Raw genomic sequence first — 21716 nt, 5'->3', positions numbered from 1 at the left:
TCCATTTCAAAGTTCTAACCTTCCTTCAACACCTTGGTACTTGAATAGGATGACATATACTAAGCCTATATAATTTATTGTAATACAAAATTTAAGACTTTTTTGGACTGATGTATGATAAACTAATTTTATATCGTAAAATAAGCAATGTTCAAATTTTAAAATTTTATTTCCTGAGAGTTATCATCAATATCTCTGTAAGTAGCTTGATTTTCCATAAATGCTAAATTACATGTATTGAAGGAAATTTTATATGTTAATAACATTGAGTTAATATTTGGAGATTTAAAACAGCAATTTTTTAAAATTATTTACAAAATTGAAAAGTTTTGTACATCATTTCTTAGATATCCTTTATAGATCTTCTTTCTGGAATGAATGCATAAAGAATTTTTAAATGGATAAGGTGGCAGATACCAGAAATATCAAATCTATTGTGGATATGGAAAAAAATATATATATATTATTATTATTCATTCCGTCTGTGTACCTCTAAATAGAGTACACAGGCAGAATGAATAATGAAGTCTATTTAGAATATTTGTTTCTAGCCCTTTAATTCTGTGATAACAGTGTTGGATTATAGATAGTTTTTAACTCTATTTTGTATTTACTGTTAACATATTGCCTGAATTTGTCAGTTATATAATAAATTAAGGAATCATCCACTCTATGAGCACTTGTTGAATTTATCAACACTCATTCTTTGGAAGATATTCTGCTGCATTAGAGTATTGACTTGTTGAATTTATCAACTCTCATTGTTTGGAAGATATTCTGCTGCATTAGAGTATTAACTTTGTAACTCCCTGTGAACTCTACTATCCATTTCTTTTATGTGTGTCACTATCGAACATGTTTCTGTATTATTATATGGACATATAAGTATGAGTTCCCTTGAATCTGATCTATTTGAAATGTAAACTGCATGTTGGGCCAATAGTGTATTCTTGTTTTATTTCAAGTACTGATAAATGATTCTAATTTCAGTCAGGCAAATGCCATGATAACAATTATAACATGTTAAAGTATTCATTCTTTAAATCCTATAATGAGAACTAACAAACCTATTCATTTTGCATGAAGTTGTGATTGAATTATGCTGTTTATCTATGGTTGATAATAATAAACCTTTTGTTCTTTTCTTTTAGGTCACCTGAAGAGAAATTCTAATGGGAAGGTTACAGCATTGATACTTTTAAAATTATTATTGGATGTGTACTGAAAACGTTATATATAACATCTTCTTATTTAATTATCTACCTTCATAGCCTATCCACCTACTCTTCAAATGAAAGATTCTTTCATAAGCCAAGAAGTAGGAAAAGGAGGTAAGAAAAAACTAGAATTTGGTAAGCTTTATAATTTCATAATTGAGGAAGAAGAGAAATATATCTTAAGGTCTCTTCAGTCATCATCATCTTTTCTTCTCTTCCTCTTCAATTTTATTGCACCTTTTATGGAAGAATTTGATTTACATGATGCAGATGGTATTTTTTTTCCTTTTTTACTCTTCTTTACAAGTATGAGAATAAGTTTTTTTTTTTTTCAAAAATAACACCTAATAGAGGGTGCATCCTGTAGTCTTTGGATTGTTTTTAAATTTAGTATTTTTAACGTGTTATTTAAAATTGCATCTTGATGTTTCCTGGCCCTTTTCTTTATTGCTTGAAGGCATATGAATTCAGTACTGAATGTGTCTTCTCAATTCAAGGTGTCATTCATGAAACAACTATTATATTTCATATGCATATAGAATATCTCCTGTTTGACTCTGTTTTGCCTCCTGGCAAAAATAAAGCAGTTTTTAGCCTCAAGGAATTTTCTGTCTGTGAAGGGATATCTAAAAAGAAATAACTATGTTTCAAGATCAGGAGTAAAGAAGGCAAGAGAAAGTGATAAAAGTGCTCTGAGAAAATTGAGGGGAGATTAAATAATGGTTGTGGAAGGGAGATTTCATAGGTGTGATTTCTCCTGAACTAAAGAAATAGGCAAGAGAGTGGCTTCCTTAAGTGCCTTAAGAAGATTATTTTGCAGCTTTGTGTAGAATAGATCTGAGAAGGAAGGAATCAGAGATAAAATGACCACATAGTAGTTTATTGCAAAATTCCAGGTACAAGTTGATCAGGTCAGGAAAGGGGGAAGGTAGATTTGGAAATGCTAAATATTGTGGAGTGTCTGTTTTTAACAAAGAATAGGAATATGAAAGGACCGACAACTCAGATGCTAGAAGGGGCACAAAGGAAATGGTGAATTTTGACAACATTATTTTAAATTAGAAGGTCCAGGGGCCATTTCTAAAATATGGTATCCAAAACTAACCACAAAATTCACACGTTGTCTGATAAACACAGACGTCAACATCCAACTTCCACTGGATTTTACATCTCTTTTAATGAAATATTAAAACTATACTACTTTTGTGGCAGTTATAAGGACTGATATTGAAAATATAATTAAAAATGCATCAAATTCTGATAGACATTTATGTATCCATATGTCTTCTATTTTTGTTTATGTTTAACATTTGTCATATTGTTCACAAAGATGACATGAGAGGATTTGTCAAGTACTTTGCTGAAATTTAGGTATACTGTAATAATATCTTCTTCAGTCAGTGTAGTAACCCTGTGAAAATATGAAGAAAGTGTGTTATGACCAATCCTGAATAATTCCCAATGAAATCCTGAGAATGAGATGACATAAGAACTAAAGAGATTTTCATAGTGAGGCAGAATCTGAGGCTATATAAGATCAAGAAAAATGAAGACTGAGAAAAAGTCTAGGTAATTTAGCAGATTGGATATCATTGATAACCTTGGAGTAAGAAGTTTCAGTAGAATATTCAGCACAAAGCCCAAAAAAGGGTTTGAAAAGTGACTTATAAATGACTGTAATAATAAGACATGGAACAAGGGAGGAGATATTTGACAGTAATTTGGAAATGCCATGATTAAACAAAAGGTGCAAGATACTTTAACATTAAATATTTATTGCATATTCTGCTATGTTTATCCCTTTCATACATAATTGTCCTTTACTTGCATTTTTAAAAACTGCTATATATTTAGTCTTACCGTATTTTAAAAGGGAATACTTAAACTTAGGTATTGTCAATTTTTTTCACTTTGTAATGCAGAATGAAAGTTTAAAAACTAATCTTCAGAAAGTTTACTATTCTGAAAAAAGTTATACTCAAAGTACTTCATATTTGAAAAAAATGATGCCCCCATGCTTAGAAAAAAAATGACAGTCCTTTTTTAAAAAAAATTCACCGAAATTATGCTAATTGTAATCATTGTCTGAAGAAAATATTTCTATGTAATAAGAGAGCTGGCCTCAAAGCCAAAAAGACATGATTTTAAATTTCATCTCTGATTCATACTAACTGTATAATGCTGGGCAAGTCACTAAACTTTGAAGAGCCCTAGATAAGCAACTCAAAGAATGTAAATTGCAAAGAAGTTCCTAGCCAACGTTTTCGTCAACTGAGAGTTTTCTATAAATTAATCATAGAATAAAAATAAATAATAGGTTGAGATTCTATTTCTGAATCTTAAATGATTTGAAAAGTCAAACATATATTTACTTTTAATAGGTGTTTTCCAAAAAACTAAATTCTATCAATGTATAAAAATGTTAATGTATTGCATTAAAAATGCCATAATAATAATATCTTATCATTAAGTATTAAAGTTAATCTAATTTATTTTTGTCCCAAATAACCAATTTTGTCTTCAGTATACCCCCAAATTAGTTAGAAACTTTCTGTGACTGAAAAGTTACTATCCAAGTAAAGCAGCCCACAGTATATTTGGACAGCTTTAATAGGGATATTTTCTTATGTTGACCTATAATTTACCTTTCTATATTGTGCAGCCAGAATTAATGGTTCTGATTTAAAGAGTCTAGTTGAAGAAATCAAGACTTACTTCTGCATTCTAATTCCCTAATTTTTGGATGACTATTATCCTGGCATCCTTTAAATCATCTTTTTAATAGACTAAACACCTAACATGCTTAGCAGACCTTCCTGTAAAATAAATCATGCATGATTTCTTAAGGTTTCTTTAATTTTCTCTGAACTGCTTTTTTCCAGTATCCTATCTATGCATAATAATGTAGAAATAGAAAGAATAAAGGCATGTCATGTCTCACTAAGGATGCTCTCTTTTGCCACAAAGATTACATTAGTCCTTTTGATAGCCTCTCACATTAAATGCAAGGCCTGACTAACAAATATTTTTAGGTCTTCCTCTGTGAATTTCTATGAAAAACTGTTTTGCCTCATTGTGTATATATGCAGATGAATTTTTAAAATCCACATTCAGTATTTTACATTTATCCCCTTTGATAGATTTCTTGTTAGTACAATCCTATTGCTCTAATCAATAAAGATCCATCAGAAGCTCAGTTCTGTGACTTTTTTCATCTGTAGCCTCTACCAATTCCATGCCATTTAAAAATTACTAATAAGCATTCTATCTATCACTTCATCATGATTATCAGTGTAAAATCTTGAACAGAACAAGCCTTAAGGATAAATCTACCCATTGCCCTCCAGAAGGAATTAGTGTTCTTTAGATCTGCTCAATGAAACTGCTTCTAACCTACCAAATTTTTCTTTAATATAGTCCACATTTTTCTCCTAATCCACAAGGAGGTTTTGAGAAACATTATCAAATTTTTGGGAGCCAGGAACCACTGAGTTTTTGCCATTCTTTGAATTTAGTCTTTTATTCTCCAGAGAAATGACATTTTTTTAAAAGGGGGAAGTTAAAAGGTATCTGGTATAACTTGTTCTGATGAACACATATCAATCCTTAATTAACTCTCCTTAGGTCCTTTTATGGGATATATACAGGAATTACAACTCAGGCTGGAATTTCCCAGGAATTAATAACATTCACTTTTTCTAATCCAATGACAACTCCCTGGTAAACTGTAATTCTTCAAAAATTTCACACAAAGACTTGTTAGTCCAATATACAAAGTAGCTTCAGGGTCTTGTGGTACTAACCTTAATCATATAATTTGATCTCAGTGGGGGTGGTCTCAGGATGTGTCATGTTCTAGAGTCTCCCAGTAATGTCTTCCTAAATAGAAATTAGAAGAGTCCTAAAGCCCATGTTTCAAATGCTTTATGCAAGATAGAATCTGATCTCAAGTCTTTTTATCATGTTCACTTTTTTGTCACAACCCACACAATCAAGGGGCAAAAGAGGATTAAAAAACAAATCAGGTCAAACAGCCTTACCTTCCCACAGCATTTTTGTAAAACCAGAACTTTCAATTCTATATGTTTTCTAGCCAACAAATTTCAATCATTTGTTTGAACTGTTATATCTCTGCCCTAGAAACAAGAATTTAAATCACCATTCCAATGTGATTTCCTAAAAATCAAAAATTATTTACCATATAACATCCTCATTAATTGATTATAGAACTTTAATAGTACCACAGTCATCAACAAGTCACTGAATTGAATGTCTTCTGTGAGTCTCAAGGGGGTGAAGCTAAGATGGCAGAGAGAAGACTCGACTTTCTGTGACCTCCTCTGACCTTCCCTCAAACCAACAGCAGATTAAGCCTCTAAACTGATTTTGGAGTCAAAGAATCCACAAAAACTAGGAGTACAAAACATTCCCAGAATATATCTTAGAAGAACTTCAGAGCAAGTTTGTTTCAAACAGGCAGGGGGACAGTCTGCTAAGTCCAGACTGCATCATAGGGAAACCAGGGGAAAGAACTGGTGCAAGAAATCAAAGCGTCATAGCTTCCACACACCTGGGAATCTTTTGTGAACCTCTTAGGCTACTTTGTCCTGGTTGCAAGCAGGTAGTTTGGCAGATTTGCTACAAAAGGCAAATTGTATACCATTGAGCCCCAGAAGAACAGGGGATTAGCCATGCTTACCCAGCACCAGAAATCAATCAGCAGAAGTGCCCCAGGGCAATTTTAAGCAGCTGTCACTACTTTGCATTGAGTAGACCTTAAACCTTAAAAATAAGTAAAAAAAAAAAACAAAAACAAAAACAACAACAACAAAAAAAAAAAAAAAACCTCTCACCATGGAGAGCTTTTATGGAGAGAGAAAAGAATTTATAAATCCTAAGGTCCCTAAAGGCAAAGCAACTCCAGATGAAACCCCGAAAGGGAGATATGAGCTGGTCTCCATTTCAAAAGGCTTTCTTGGAAGATTGCCTAAAGGGTCTTAAAAGAGTTAGAAGAAAAATGGGGAAAGAAAATGAGATCATTGCAAGAAGGAATGGAAAAGCATGTAGTTCCCTACAAAATAGATATGAAAAAGACACCAATTCACTGAAAAACAAAATTTATGAAATGGAAAAAAATGCAATGAACAAAACAATTCAATTGGCCAATTACAAAAGGAGCTAAAAAAGGTAACTGAAGAAAATAATAGACCAAAAATTAGAATTGAGAAAATGGAAGGGAATGACTGAAAAAGACTTCAAATATTAATCAAAGACAAACAAAAAAATGAAAAAAACAGAAGAAAATATGAAATACCTCCTAGGAAAACAACTGACGTAGAAAATAAATCTAGGGGGGACAATCTAAGGATTACTGGACTTCCTGAAATCCATGATGAAAAAAAAAAAAGAACCTAGACATTATCTTACGGGAAATTATAGAGGAAAACTGCCCTGATATCTTAGAATCAGAAGGTAAAATAACCATTGAAACAATTCACCAATTACCTCCTAAAAGAGACCCAAATAGTAAATCCCCAAGGAATACTGTGGCTAAATTTCAGAACTATTCCACCAAGGAAAAGATATTGCAGGAAGCCAGAAAGAAATAATTTAAATACTGAGGAGCCACAGTTAGGATTACCCAGAACCTAGCAGATTTCACCTTAAAGGATCAAAAGGTATGGATTTTGATATTCTGAAAGGCAAAGGAATTTGGGATTACAGCCAATAATAAGGTATCCAGCTAAAATGAGCATTATCTTTCAGGGAAGAAACTGGAATTCAATGATATGGGTGAATTTCACCAATTTCTAATGAAAAGACCAGAGATGAACAAAAATTCTGATCTCCAAAGACAAGAGAAACATAAAAAAGTAAAAAGGAAAGAACTCTTTGAGAAATATATTTCTATTATGGGTATACTTAGAGAGTATAGGTATAATTTGATTGTACTATGATAGTATGCAAAAAGAAAAGAAAGGTGGAAAAGTGATTGTACTGGAAAAAGAGGGAAAAGGAGATAAAATAAGGGAAATTACATCTCATAAAGAGGCAAAGACAACCTATTATAATTGAGAGAAAGGAGCAGGATGAGCATTTTGTGAATCTTACTTTGATCAAATTTGTCTCAGAGAGAATATTAGACATATTTGGTGGTTTTACAGAGAAACTTTTCTCACTGTAAAGGGAAGTGAGAGGGAAAGGGGGGGAAGGAAAGACTAATAGAAGAGAAAACAAGTATTAGGGGAAAGGTGTAAAAAGGCTCTAAAGGAGAAGGACTGCTTGAGGCAAGTAGTGCTCATAAGTAAAATAGTGGGGAGGAGGGAAAGAGGAAAGGAAAGAGAAAAGCATAACAGGGTAGATAAGATAGCAAGAAAAAATAGAATTAGTCATTTTAACTGTGAATGTGAATGGGATGAACTCTATCATAAAATGGAAGTGAATAACTGTGGGGAGACGGCACTAATCTATAGGTGATAAAGCCACATTCCTAAGACTCCTCTAACCTTGAACAAACAGACATCTAGACGCCTCCTGGAGCTTCCTCTAGGGTCCCCTCTGTACTGAGTTTGCACAACCCCCACTCCCTCACAAACCACCATAAATACTTGTACTTTTGCCCACAATAAACGAGACTTGATCAGAAAGCCTGTCTTGTCTCCAATTCTGCACGTCTCTTGTCCTGCTCTTCCTCTTCTCTCTTCGCAGGGCCTTTACACACACTCTGTCCAGCCGGTTCTGGACAATTGGCACCAAAACGTGGGGCCCAGAAGATTGTGTTGTTAGGAGCAGCCACTACTGGATCACAAAACCTCTGAAGAAATAGAACTGCACAGTCCCGGAGACTAAGGAGAAGAAGGTCCGCACGGGTCCATCCACTCCGGAGAAAGAGGCCTGGTGAGTGAGGTTTTCGATATGGGACAGGACATTAGAGTACATGATAGGTTTATTGAGGGTCTCAAAGACTCATTAAGGGCGCATAGAGTAAGGGTTAAGAAAAAAGAAAAAAATTTAAAATTTTTAAATTTTTAGAAGATGTTTGTCCATAGTTCCCGCAGGAAGGAACCATTGATATGAAAAGGTGGAAAAGAGTTGGAGATTGCCTTAATGATTTTTATAGATATATAAATTATATAGATATATAGAACTTTTGGACCTGAAAGGTCCCTATCACAGCTTTCAATTTTTGGAATTGCATAAGCAGCCTACTTGCCACTTGCGCCCATCAACATGGTGAGGATGTTAACAAATGTTAACAAAGTTATTCAGGACAGTTCCTCTTTTTTAAAAGATGCCCTTAAGTGCACCAATTCTAGGCTCGAATTAAGTTCCCATAACAATGAAAAGGAGATAACAGACAGGGGAAAAAAATCTACCCCTCCAACAGCTTTTCTTTAACTTCCCCAAATGATGAGTCTTTAGACGCTGCATCTAGTGTACTTTGGACTGATATGAGGGACTTTGGGAATGATTGATGACTGACTGTTAAACCTTACCTGGATCATCTATTACTGTGTGTTAAAGACTTGGGATGGGATTTGTTAAAACGGTGTAATTATTGCTGTTTTATTTGAGGGCTTTTTAGGAAATGCTACTGTACAAGTCTGTTATGTATAGGGATTTTGATTCACTCTTGGGGTTTAAATATGGGGAATAGTCATTTGATGATTCCTTTCCGTGAGAAAAAATAATAATAATAAATAAAAAATAAAAGGGGAAGGAAGAGATAGAACATTGGAGAAACTGGTGTATTTTTTTTCAAAATACCTGGAAGAATGGGAACCGCTAGCTCCCATTCACTTTGCTTTAGGCATTTCTGCCCCACCCCCATCTCACTAGTTCAGATTGAATTTGAATGTTTTAGCTTTGGAATCCCTTATTTTGTTAAAATTGCCCTGGCAGACTCAGTTTTTGGGATTATATCTTTTAGAAAAGTTTTAGAAATCAGACACCTGACTTGGGATTGTCAGTCTCTCTGATCTGTTTTTCTTCAGTCCTGTAACCCCAGTTCATTAATTAGTACCTCAGCATTTCAAAGGACCTTGTTTGATATCAGGCATTTAAAAAGTTTGGAGTTTGCCTGCCTTGATGGTCTTACTGTGCATAATCTGCTCAGAAATCTGTATTCTAGTAGCAGCAGCTCTGGGCAGGGACACGTGAAGCTACTCCAAACCTTACCCTTCTCCCCTGGAGTGGGTTGAGCCCTTGGGCCCTGCTGTTAGTTAAGTGCACAAATGACCACAGATTTAATTTCCATCTCAAACTGGATTCTCTGGCTGAGAGCTGTAAAACCTGACATGTTAACTCTGTTACAGCTGTTAACTCTGGGGTTTTCAGGGGGAGACTTGCTCTTGCTATATGAGTTCTTACATTTTTCTAGTTTTATTTTGGGTTGGTCAAAATTATGGTGCTAAGACCTCCTGGGTGTCTAGAGGAAGGTGCTAATATTCAAAGGTTTGAATATTTAGGGGAGAGAGTATGGAATGTTATGCCACAGTTCTCTTTAACTGTCCTGACTCAGTTTCCCTGCACTAGTTTCCCTTGTCTCAGTTTCCTTAACTGTTCTGTCTCAATCTCCTAAACTGTAAAACTTCCCTTCCCCCCTGACCCATTAAGACTGAGGACTATTTGCTCTAAGGTTATAAATTAGCAAGATAAACAAGAGAGTAGATGTCTTGATTCTTTTCTGGTTCTGTTCTGGTCTGTTTGCTAGCTATCTGTGGTCTCAGAATAAAACCCGAGGGGTTTAAAAGTTCTGAGATGGGTATTTTCTGGGACGCTGGAAAATATCCTCTAGGCATGTGTTATATATTTGTTTAATGTTGTAACTATGTAGTCTGTGTGATGTGTGTTCTATGTTCTGTGTGATTTGTCTGTTTTGTTGTTGGTTGAAAAATTTTTAAGAACAACATTGCAACTGTGCTTAGTATAATGGAGCTCCACGTGTGTCTCTGTGTGTCTGTGTTAAAAGTTAGCAATCTTGTAAGAGATAAGGATTCAGCCTGTGTGCAGGCTTAGAAAATATCAAGAAGCTTGAAAAATCTTTCTCTCTCCTTCTGTCTCTGGCTGACTGCAGCAGCCTGTGAGAAAAAGGGAGAAAAGGGAGAGAAAGGAAGAAGAAGAAGAAAAAAAAGAAATGAATAAAAAAAATAGATTGAAAGTGATTTGAAAGTTCGGAAAGTTAAATATATATAGAAGAACAGTGTGCTAACATTTAAAGAAAAGAAGTTTGAATGGAATATCTAGGCATTCTCTGTGAAGGCAGAGAAAAGCACTAAACAGGCTTGGAAGTTCACAGAAGCCCCTTTGGATTCTGGAAGAAAAAAAAAGGGAATTCAAGGTGAAACAAACTTCTCTCTGGGGGTGGAGGTCCTGGAAAAAGCCCCTAGTCTGTTTGCTGATTTAAGAGCTTTGTTAAGTCTTAAGAACAATGATTAAGGAAAATTTGCTTGTGATTTTAAACTTTTTTAAGGAAAAGCCTACTAGAGTAAAGAACAATAAAATTCAAGCTTAACCTGGCCTGGGCAATAAAAAGCTCTGGAGATAAGATGCTAATAGTGGTTAGAAGAAATGTGGTAGAAAAGAAAAAAAAAAAACTTTTAAAAAACAGCTGTATTAGTTTGATTCAGTTTGTTACCTTTTGAAATATATTGAGTTATTTGTTAACATAAGTCATACTTTAAATCCAGTTCTGCTGGACATGTGTGGGTTTTATGGAGGTTTGGGCTATTCACTATAGTGTGAATCTTATAGGTTTTTGAAGGAAGGAGAAGGTTTGGAACTTGGTAGATTTGGGAAGAAAGTAAATAAACTGATGGGCTAAATCTTGAAAAGGATCCTCATCTAGGAATTTGAATGGGGAACCTGAGGGAAGTTTTTTCTAGGGGGCCAGGAGTGGGGGAAGGGTGGCCATGTGGAATCCTCTCTTCCCTTCACCCCTCTAAGTGTGTTCCTACCGTTTTTTTTTTTTTTCTTATCTGATCACGGACAGTGCAGCAAACTGATCTTTAAGGGCATGCTTACTTTTAATTGATTGAATATTTGTTTTTGATACATAAAGGTTTTCTTGTTTAAGGAATATGGTCATAAATGTGATCCATACTTTGGTAGGAATATTTCTAAAAGTTTAATTGCTATTTTTAAGAAACTTCTTGAATTCTTTTATGTGGAACTGGGTCTTTTGTATAAGTTTAAATTGATTGTATTGGGTCATCCTGAAGTTATTTAAAGGGCCTCTGAACATAATAGATTTTTTTTTCTTTGTCCTTTTGAAAATGTTTCTGTTATGGACAATATACAATTTGGGATATTTTTTCTATGTATTGGGTATTTTAAAAGCAAAATGATTTGTATGTATAATGTTCACTCATGTAACATCTATCTAGATATGATAATTGTTCTAAGTTGTGAACTTATTGAGACAAAATTTCTTTCTGTTATTACTGTAAAGTTATGATAAATCTTTGTTTAAGAGTTATCTGAAATTTGATTAATGGAATTTGTTATTGGGGTAAAAATTCTTGGGCTTATAGTTAATTAGTTAATGCTATTTGGGAGTTTTAAAGCTTCACCCTCTGACAATTACTGGGACAATTGATAAGCAGTTAAAACTCAACTGCTTATGTTATGTTATTATGTTCTTGCATTTTTCCTTCTGTAACTGATCTCTATGATCAGAGCAATGGTCAATAGAACTGTTAATGCAATTCAATTATGTCATATCTTGCTATTTTCAGTCTGGTTATATGTATTGTATCCTAAATGCTTGGGCAACTGAGTATTTTGCCTGGTCATCTGTCTGTTACTGGATATTTGTGATTTGTTTCTTTAAGGTTTCTACATGATAAGAGGACAATTAATAATGGTCTGTAAGACTGCAGCTGTTTGCCTGGCCTGTAAAGCAAACTCATTTCTTCACATAGGAAACAATTTATTTTGGCCTCCTCATCTTTTGCAGCAGTCTGGTGAACTGAGTCTTTCTATCTAAGACTGATCTAATCTTTCTTTGTTAGATTTGTGTTTTTTGTTCTAGATTTTGGTCAAATTACAGATATTGGCTTGCTTCTGGGACCTGGATCAGCTTTGATCAGTTTTGACTGTCAGCATGGCACACCCACATTTCACAGCGTGGAGCAGCAGTTTTTAAAATGAAACCATGGACTGGCACCTGTGTCCAGGCCCTCCCCAGTACTATAAGTGATCTTCAGGATCAGATCTATAGTTTAGCTGAAGTTGTCTTGTGAAACAGATGAGGCCTGGACCTCCTCACTGCAGAACAAGGAGGGAATATGTTTAGCCCTCCAAGAACACTGTTGCTTCTATGCAAACAAATCTGGTATTGTTAGGGACAAAATTAGGAAACTCCAGGAAGACCTGGTTAAGCAGGGCAAGGAACTCTTTGACAACCCTCTTTGGAGTGGGCTCCATGGGATCCTCCCTTATATCCTTCCCTTACTTGGGCCTTTAATTGGCTTTCTCGTACTTTTGTCCTTTGGACCCTGGGCTTTCCGGAAAATCACATCCTTTGTAAAGTCCCAGATAAATAATGCACTGGCAAAATGGGTGGCAAAACCCATTCACATACACTATTATCGTCTTGAGACTGATGATGACCCCTTTGATGCTCATATGAGCAATCAAAATTTCCAAAAAACATTGAGACCTGATTAGCCAATGACAGGTAAGATCCCTCAAGGACTAGCCAATCTAAGCCAGGAAGAAATGTTTTTGTACATCCTTCTTAGACGGGTAAGATTTCTCCCCTTGGAACAACCTAAGCCAGGCACAGGTCGGGAAGTGAAAAATTCTATTCTTTATATAAATATAAAAAGGGGGACCTGTGGGGAGCCGGCACTAATCTATAGGTGATAAAGCCACATTCCTAAGACTCCTCTAACCTTGAACAAACAGACATCTAGACGCCTCCTGGAGCTTCCTACATCATCAAAGGCCCCTGGTCAACTCCTCTTTCAGCGGGAAACAAATCCTTTGTCTAGGGTCCCCTCTGTACTGAGTTTGCACGACCCCCACTCCCTCACAAACCACCATAAATACTTGTACTTTTGCCCACAATAAACGAGACTTGATCAGAAAGCCTGTCTTGTCTCCAATTCTGCGCGTCTCTTGTCCTTCCCTTCCTCTTCTCTATTCGCAGGGCCTTTACACACACTCTGTCCAGCTGGTTCTGGACAAATAACAAACTAGAATAAAATCCAGAATCCTACAATAATGTTGATTATAAGAAACACATTTGACTTCTGGCCAAGATGGTAGAGAGGACACACACATCTATTTGAGCTCCGTCTTTTCTCTCAGAATAATTTATTTCATGACAAGCCTCGGAATTAGTGCTTGACTGAAAAAAAAAAAAAAAAAACCAAAAACCAAATAATTACCAAGAGAAGATATCCTCGAAATTCATCAGAATAGGTCTGGTTTTGTTCATGGGTGGGGACAGTTAGATCAGGCAGAGACTGAAGGGAAGCAGCAACAGCACAGCAGACAGTGAGAATAATAAGGCAGGCAGCTCACACTGAGCAGACCAGAGGGGAATAGGGTGTGAGCTCAAGATGTTTCTGGGGGGAGCTTTGCCACAGTGTTGGCTATTTTGCCATGGCAGCAAACCAATAGATCAGCAAAGAAGGTTTAACCACAGGGAGTAAAGACTATAACACTGAAAAGCTATGGTCTGACCTGGCCACACCCACCTGGAGTGACTCATCACACTCTCATAATCTCAGAGCTCAGACATAGTGCAGTCACTGCTGTCCTGCTAGTGCAGCACTTGACCCACACTTAATACCATACATCAAGATAAGGTCAAAATGGGTTCATAACCTAGGCATAAAGAATGAGAGTATAAAAAAAAAAGTCAAATACTAAACTTGCAATTATAAAAATAAAAGGAGAGATTAATAAAATTGAAAGTAAAAAAATCTATTGAATTAATAAAACAAAGAGTTGGTTCCATGAAAAAACCAACAAAATAGACAAACCCTTAATAAATCTGATTTTTAAAAAAAGGAAAGAGGAAAATCAAATTGTTAGTCTTAAAAATGAAAAGGGAGAACTCGCCACTAATGAAGAGGAAATTAGAGCAAAAATTAGGAATTACTTTGCCCAGCTTTATACCAATAAATTTGAAAACTTAAATGAAATGGAAGAATACCTTCAAAAATACAGCCTGTCCAGATTAACAGAGGAAGAAGTAAATTGGTTAAACAGTCCCGTCTTAGAAAAAGAAATAGAACAAACTATTAATCAATTCCCTGAGAAAAAATCCCCAGGACCAGATGGATCTACATGTGAATTCTACCAAACATTTAAAGAAGAATTAGATCCAATGCCATATAAACTATTTGAAAAAATAGGGAATGAAGGAGTCTTACCAAATTCCTTTTATGACACAGACATGGTACTGATACCTAAACCAGGTAGGATGAAAAAAAGAGAAAATTATAGACCAATCTCCCTAATGAATATTGATGATAAAATCTTAAATAAAATATTAGCAAAAAGATTATAGAAAATCATCCCCAGGATAATACAATGACCAAGTAGGATTTATACCAGGAATGCAAGGCTGGTTCAATAATAGGATAACTATTAGCAAATTTGACTATATCAATAATCAAATTAACAAAAACCATATATGATCATCTCAATAGATGTAGAAAAAGCATTTGATAAAATCCAACATCCATTCCCAATAAAAACACTTGAGAGTATAGGAATAAATGGACTTTTCCTTAAAATAATCAGGAGCACATACTTAAAACCATCAGTAAGCATTATATGTAATGGGGATAAACTGCAACCATTCCCAATAAGATCAGGAGTGAAACAAGGTTGCCTACTATCACCATACCTATTCAATACTGTATTAGAAAAGCTAGAGATGAAAACAACATTAAAGAATTAGAGTAAGTAATGTGGAAACCCAATTATCACTCTTTGATGATATGATGGTATACTTAGAGAACCCCAGTGATTCTACTAAAAAGCTATTAGAAATAATTCACAAATTTAGCAAAGTTGCAGGATACAAAATAAATCCACATAAATCCTCAACATTTTTATACATCACCAATAAAATCCAACAGTCAGAGATACAAAGAGAAATTCCATTCAAAATAACTGTCAATAGCACAAAATATTTGGGAATCTACTATATGCTCTATATGAGCAAAACTACAAAACATTTTCACACAAAGTCAGATCTAACCAATTGGAAAAATATTAAATGCTCTTGGATAGGGCAAGCAAATAAAATAAAGATGACAATACTACCTAATCTATTTATTTAGCACTATATCAATCAGACTCCCAAAAAACTATTTTAATGACCTAGAAAAAATAACAAAGTTCACATAGAAAAACACAAGGTCAAGAATTTCTTGGGAATTAAGGAAAAAAGAAATCAAAGGTGGCCTGGCTGTACCAGATCTAAAATTATAAAGCAGCAGTTACCAAAACCATTTGGTATTGGCTAAGAAATAGACTAGTTGATCAATGGAATAGGTTAGGTTCAAAGGACAACATAGTCAATAACTTTAATAATCTAGTGTTTGACAGACCCGAAGACACCAGCTTTTGGGATAAGAATTCACTGACAAAAACTGCTAGGAAAATTGGAAATTAGTATAGCAGAAATTAGGCATTGACCTACATTTAACACCATACACAAAGATAAGGTCAAAATGGGTTCATAACCTAGGCATAAAGAATGAGATTATAAACAAATTAGAGGAACATAGGATAGTTTACTTCTCAGACCTGTGGAAGAGGAAGGAATTTATGATCAAAGAAGAACTAGAGATCATTATTGATGACAAAATAGAAAATTTTGATTATATCACATTGAAAAGTTTTTGTAGGAACAAAACTAATGCAGACAAGATTAGAAGGGAAACAATAAACTAAGGAAACATTTTTACAGTCAAAGGTTCTGATAAAGGCTTCATTTCCAAAATATATAGAGAACTGACTCTATAAGAAATCAAGCCATTCTCCAATTGATAAATGGTTAAAGGATATGAACAGACAATTCTTAGATGAAGAAATTGAAACTATTTCTAGCCATATGAAAAGATTCTCCAAGTCATTATTAATCAGAGAAATGCAAATTAAGACAACTCTGAGATACCACTACCCACCTGTCAGATTGGCTAGAATGACAAGGAAAGATAATGAGGACTGTTTATTGGAGAGGATGTGGGAAAACCGGGACACTAATACATTGTTGGTGGAATTGTGAATACATCCAGACATTCTAGAGAGCAATTTGGAACTATGCTCAAAAAGTTATCAAACTGTGCATACCCTTTGATCCAGCAGTGTTACTACTGGGTTTATATCCCAAAGAGATCTTAAAGAAGGGAAAGGGATCTGTATGTTCAAGAATGTTTGTGGCAGCTCTCTTTGTAGTGGCCAGAAACTGAAAACTGAGTGGATTGCCCATCAATTGGAGAATGGTTGAATAAATTGTGTTATATGAATATTATGGAATATTATTGTTCGGTAAGAAATGACCAACAGGATGATTTCAGAAAGGCTTGGAGAGACTTATATGAACTGATACTGAGTGAAATGAGCAGGACCAGGTGATTATTATATACTTTAACGTATTTTACATGTATTGGTCAACCTACCATCTGGGGGAGGTGGTGGGGGCAAGGAGGGGAAAAATTGGAACGAAAGGTTTGACAATTGTTAATGCTGCAAAATTGCCCATGCATATGACTTGTAAAAAGCTATAATTTACATATATATATATATATATAATATATATATATATTATATATATATATATATATATATATATATATTATAGCTTGTCCAGATTAACAGAGGAAGAAGTAAATTGGTTAAACAGTCCCATCTTAGAAAAAGAAATAGAACAAACTATTAATCAATTCCCTAAGAAAAAATCCCCAGGACCAGATGGATCTACATGTGAATTCTACCAAACATTTAAAGAACAATTAGATCCAATGCTATATAAACTATTTGAAAAAATAGGGATTGAAGGAGTCCTACCAAATTCCTTTCATGACACAGATGTGGTACTGATACCTAAACCAGGTAGATTGAAGACAAGAGAAAATTATAGACCAATCTCCCTAATGAATATTGATGAAAAATCTTAAATAAAATATTAGCAAAAAGATTAGAGAAAATCATCCCCAGGATAATACACTATGACCAAATAGGATTTATACCAGGAATGCAAGGCTGGTTCAATAATAAGAAAACTATTAGCATAATTGACTATATCAATAATCAAATTAACAAAAACCATATGATCATCTCAATAGATGCAGAAATAGCATTTGATAAAATCCAACATCCATTCCCAATAAAAACACTTGAGAGTATAGGAATAAATGGACTTTTCCTTAAAATAATCAGGAGCATATACTTAAAACCATCAGTAAGCATCATATGTAATGGGGGTAAACTGCAACCATTCCCAATAAGATCAGGAGTGAAACAAGGTTGCCCACTATCACCATACCTATTCAAGACTGTATTAGAAAAAGCTAGTTTTGTTAATAAGAGATGAAAACATTAAAGAATTAGAGTAGGTAATGTGGAAACCCAATTATCACTCTTTGATGATATGATGGTATAGAGAACCCCAGTGATTCTACTAAAAAGCTATTAGAAATAATTCACAACTTTAGCAAAGTTGCAGGATACAAAATAAATCCACATAAATCCTCAGCATTTTTATACATCACCAACGAAATCCAACAGTCAGAGATACAAAGAGAAATTCCATTCAAAATAACTGTCAATAGCATAAAATATTTGGGAATCTATCTACCAAAATCAGGAATTATATGAGAAAAATTACAAAACACTTTCCACACACAGTCAGATTTAAATAAGTGGAGGAGGAAGGAATTTGTGACCAAAGAACTAAAGATCATTGATCACACAATAGAAAATTTTGATTATTTCAAATTAAAAAGTTTTTGTACAAACAACACTAATACAGACAAGATTAAAAGGGAAGCAATAAACTCGGAAAACATTTTTACAGGCAAGGGTTCTGATAAAGGCCTTATTTCCAAAATATATAATTGACTCTAAGTCAGTTGATAATTGGTCAAAGGATATGGATAATTTTCAGATAATCAAATAGAAACTATTTCTAGCCATATGAAAAGATGCTCCAAATCATTATTAGAGAAATGCAAATTAAGACAACTCTGAGGTACCACTACATACCTGTTAAATTGGCTAGTTTGACAGAGAAAGATAATGCTGAATGTTGAAGGGGTTGTGGGAAAACTGGGACACTGATACATTGTGGAATTTTGAATATATCCAGCCATTCTGGAGAGCAATTTGGAACGATGCTAAAAGTTATCAAACTGTGCATACTCTTTGATCCAGCAGTGCTACTACTGGGCTTATAACCCAAAGAGATCTTAAAGAAGGCAAAAGAATCTGTACAAAAATGTTTGTGGCAGCCCTTTTTGTAGTGGCTAGAAACTGGAAATTGAAGGGATAACCACCAATTGGAGAATGGCTGAATAAGTTGTGGTATATGAATGTTATAGAATATTATTGTTCTGTAAGAAATTATCAGGAGGATGATTTCAGAAAGGCCTGGAGATACATGAACTGATGCTGAGTGAAAGCAGCAGGACAAGGAGATCATTTTATACTTCAACAATACTATATGATGATCAATTCTGATGGAAATGGCTCTCTTCAACAATGAAATGAACCAAATCAATTCCATTTGTTCAATAATGAAGAGAACCAGCTACACCCAGCAAAAGAACTATGCGAAATGAGTATGAACCACAACATAACATTTCCCACTCCCTCTGTTTTTCTCTGCTTCCATTTTTGATTTCCTTCTTAGGTTATTTTTACCTTATTTCTAAGTCCGATTTTTTCTTGTACAGCAAAAGAACTAAGAATATGTATACATATATTGTATTTAACAGTTTAACATATTTAATATGTATTGGTCTACCTGCCATCTAGGGGAGGGGAGAGGGAAAAGGAGGGAAAAAGTTGGAACAGAAGCTTTTGCAAGGGTCAATGCTGAAAAAATTATCCATGCATATATCTTGTAAATAAAAAGCTATAATAAAATAATAACAAAAATACTTCCTTCTGCTGAATTGTTGACATATCTAAAACAACTGTGTCAGACAGGATAGTTAGTGTAATGATATGAGGAAACTGAGGCAAATATGGTTAAGTAACCTGACCAGGATCACACAATGGTAAGTATCTGATATCAAATTTGAATGCAGGAAGATGAGTCTTCCTGACTACAAGCCCAGAACTCTCATTCATTGTGCCACTTAGATGCCCCAGTTAATGAAATATGGACATAATGTGAAGATAAGTTTTAAGGAAGAAAATAATTGCTGCTTTTATTAAGCTCTACTTAATCTACTTGTCAGGCACAAGGTTAACAAGAGATACAAAGGAATGGGAGAGCAGAGATTGTCCCTATTCTGGGAGGTCAATCTAGTAAGGGACTTAATAAGAAAGGGAGCCTGAGAAGCAGAGGATCTGATAGTTGGGAAGAGAACCAGGAGAGAGCAGTGTTACAAAACTTAAGACAGAAGGGAATTTAAAGGAGAAAATGGTTGCAGTTTCAAAGACTTCAGAGTAGGAAAAAAAAAGGATAAGAAAAGATTATTAGATTGGGTAATTAAGAGATCCATTAGTATCTGTGAAGAATTCAGAAAAAAAGAGCATAGTGTTAAAAAAAAAATGACAGGAGAGGAAGTGTAGTCACTTCTTGTCAGCAGTCCCCTCAAGGTATTTAACTACAAAAGGCAGGGGAGATGTGGGATGATAGTGGCCATGGATTGATCAAATGGAGTTTCTTTGGGAAATGGGGAAGAAGACATGGGGATGTTTGTAGACAAGCAGGAAAATAGCCAGGATGCAATAAAAGATGAGTGAGAAGAAGAATGATGGGTAAGATAGAATAGTATCACTTGTATATGTAGAGGCATTTTCATTTTCAAGGAAAAGGGCTACCACTTCATGTGTGATAGCTGAAGGAAAAATAGTGGCAGAAAACATTTAGATGAATTAGGTGAGGAGTGTAAAAGAGGGAGATCTCAGGAAATGGTCTATTTTTTCCTAGTAAAATATGAGCTGAGATTTTTAGCTGAAGAGATGCAGAGTGTACCATGGAAGGACTAAGAAAGGATACAAAGATTTGGAAGAGCTGCTGTGGTAAGTTGCATAGTGAATTACTTAGGGAGGTGCCATATAAAAGGGTTGCCCAGGGTCAGTGAAAGCCCAATTGAGGTTATGTAACAAATTTGCAGTGGCCCTAGTAAGCACAGTTGCATGATTTTCTACAGCCTTATTGGGCAGCATGTGCATAGAAAGCCTGAAGTTTAGGACACTATTGGGAACACGATTAAGTGGTCAGTGGACTCAAAGGGAAGCACTGTTGAGTTGAAAAACCATATTGAATGATTCACCAAGGAGTCAAGATGACACATGAGTGTAAAAATCTACATATACATACAAGCTGAATTAGAGTAGTTTCAGAGGGATAGCACTAGTTTTAAGATGGGAAAAAGCTTCTTGTAAAATGAAAAACTTTTGCTAAGACTTGAAGGAAGCCAGGAGGTGGAAGTAAGGAGCATTACAGGGATGGAGATATCAGTAAAGTTACTTAGTGTCAGATGATGGAGTGCTATGTGTGAGAAATTGTCAATCAATAAATATGTATTATGTGTCTACTATGTTACTGACACACTGATAAGAGTTAAGAATACAGAGAATGGTAAAAGAGAGTCCCTGCTGTCAGGGCACTCACATTTCAATGGGGGAGACAGTATGAAAGCAAGTATAAACATGACATTTCATCTAGGGTAAATTAGGAATAATCAATAGAAGACTTCAATGGGAATTGGGAAAAAAGTTTTTGTAGAAGGTGGTATTTTAGCTGGGTTTTCAGCATGCCACATAGAGCAAAAACTGGAAAGGATTGAGATTATTCCATGAGAAAAGAGAACATCTAGTGAAAATATCTGGAGTCAGGAGGTAAAGACAGGGTTGTCTTATGCTAGCAGGAACAAACTGTCTATTGCACATTTTGTGTCTCAACCAAACTACTGGAGACAACAGGCCAAATCTATTGTACATTGTATAGAGCAGGAGACTCTAGTAATCATAGGAAATGCAAGTCAACATATAATTTGCTCAAAATCTTTTATACCTGTGACATATTCAAAGGCTTATCATCTCTTCAATTTGCTTTTCTTTAATTACAATAAGAATTCTCCTATAATCCAATAATCCTAATGTTTTGAAAATGTTTTTAATCTATATTTTCAAATTAAAGATTTAGAACATTATTTCCATATAAAAGCAGGTGAACAAACATCATCAACTACTCTGTTTATTAGCCAGTACCAAATGGTTTTGATGACTGATGCTTTATAATATAATTTTAGATCTGGTACAACTAGGCCACCTTCATTTGCTTTTCTCTTC

General features: G+C 34.8%; 1 long non-coding RNA gene across 1 annotated transcript; it reads left to right on the top strand.

Annotated features, from left to right (window-relative positions):
• Positions 1-1203: 1203 nt before the first annotated feature.
• Positions 1204-13310, top strand: LOC127564438 (uncharacterized). Its single transcript, XR_007954272.1, has 2 exons — positions 1204-1331; positions 7926-13310. It is a non-coding gene; the product is annotated as an uncharacterized LOC127564438 (long non-coding RNA).
• Positions 13311-21716: the final 8406 nt, after the last annotated feature.

The sequence above is a fragment of the Antechinus flavipes genome, chromosome 5 (genome assembly GCF_016432865.1).
Source record: "Antechinus flavipes isolate AdamAnt ecotype Samford, QLD, Australia chromosome 5, AdamAnt_v2, whole genome shotgun sequence".
Taxonomy (NCBI): domain Eukaryota; kingdom Metazoa; phylum Chordata; class Mammalia; order Dasyuromorphia; family Dasyuridae; genus Antechinus; species Antechinus flavipes.
This window is presented reverse-complemented; position numbering and strand designations above follow the sequence as displayed.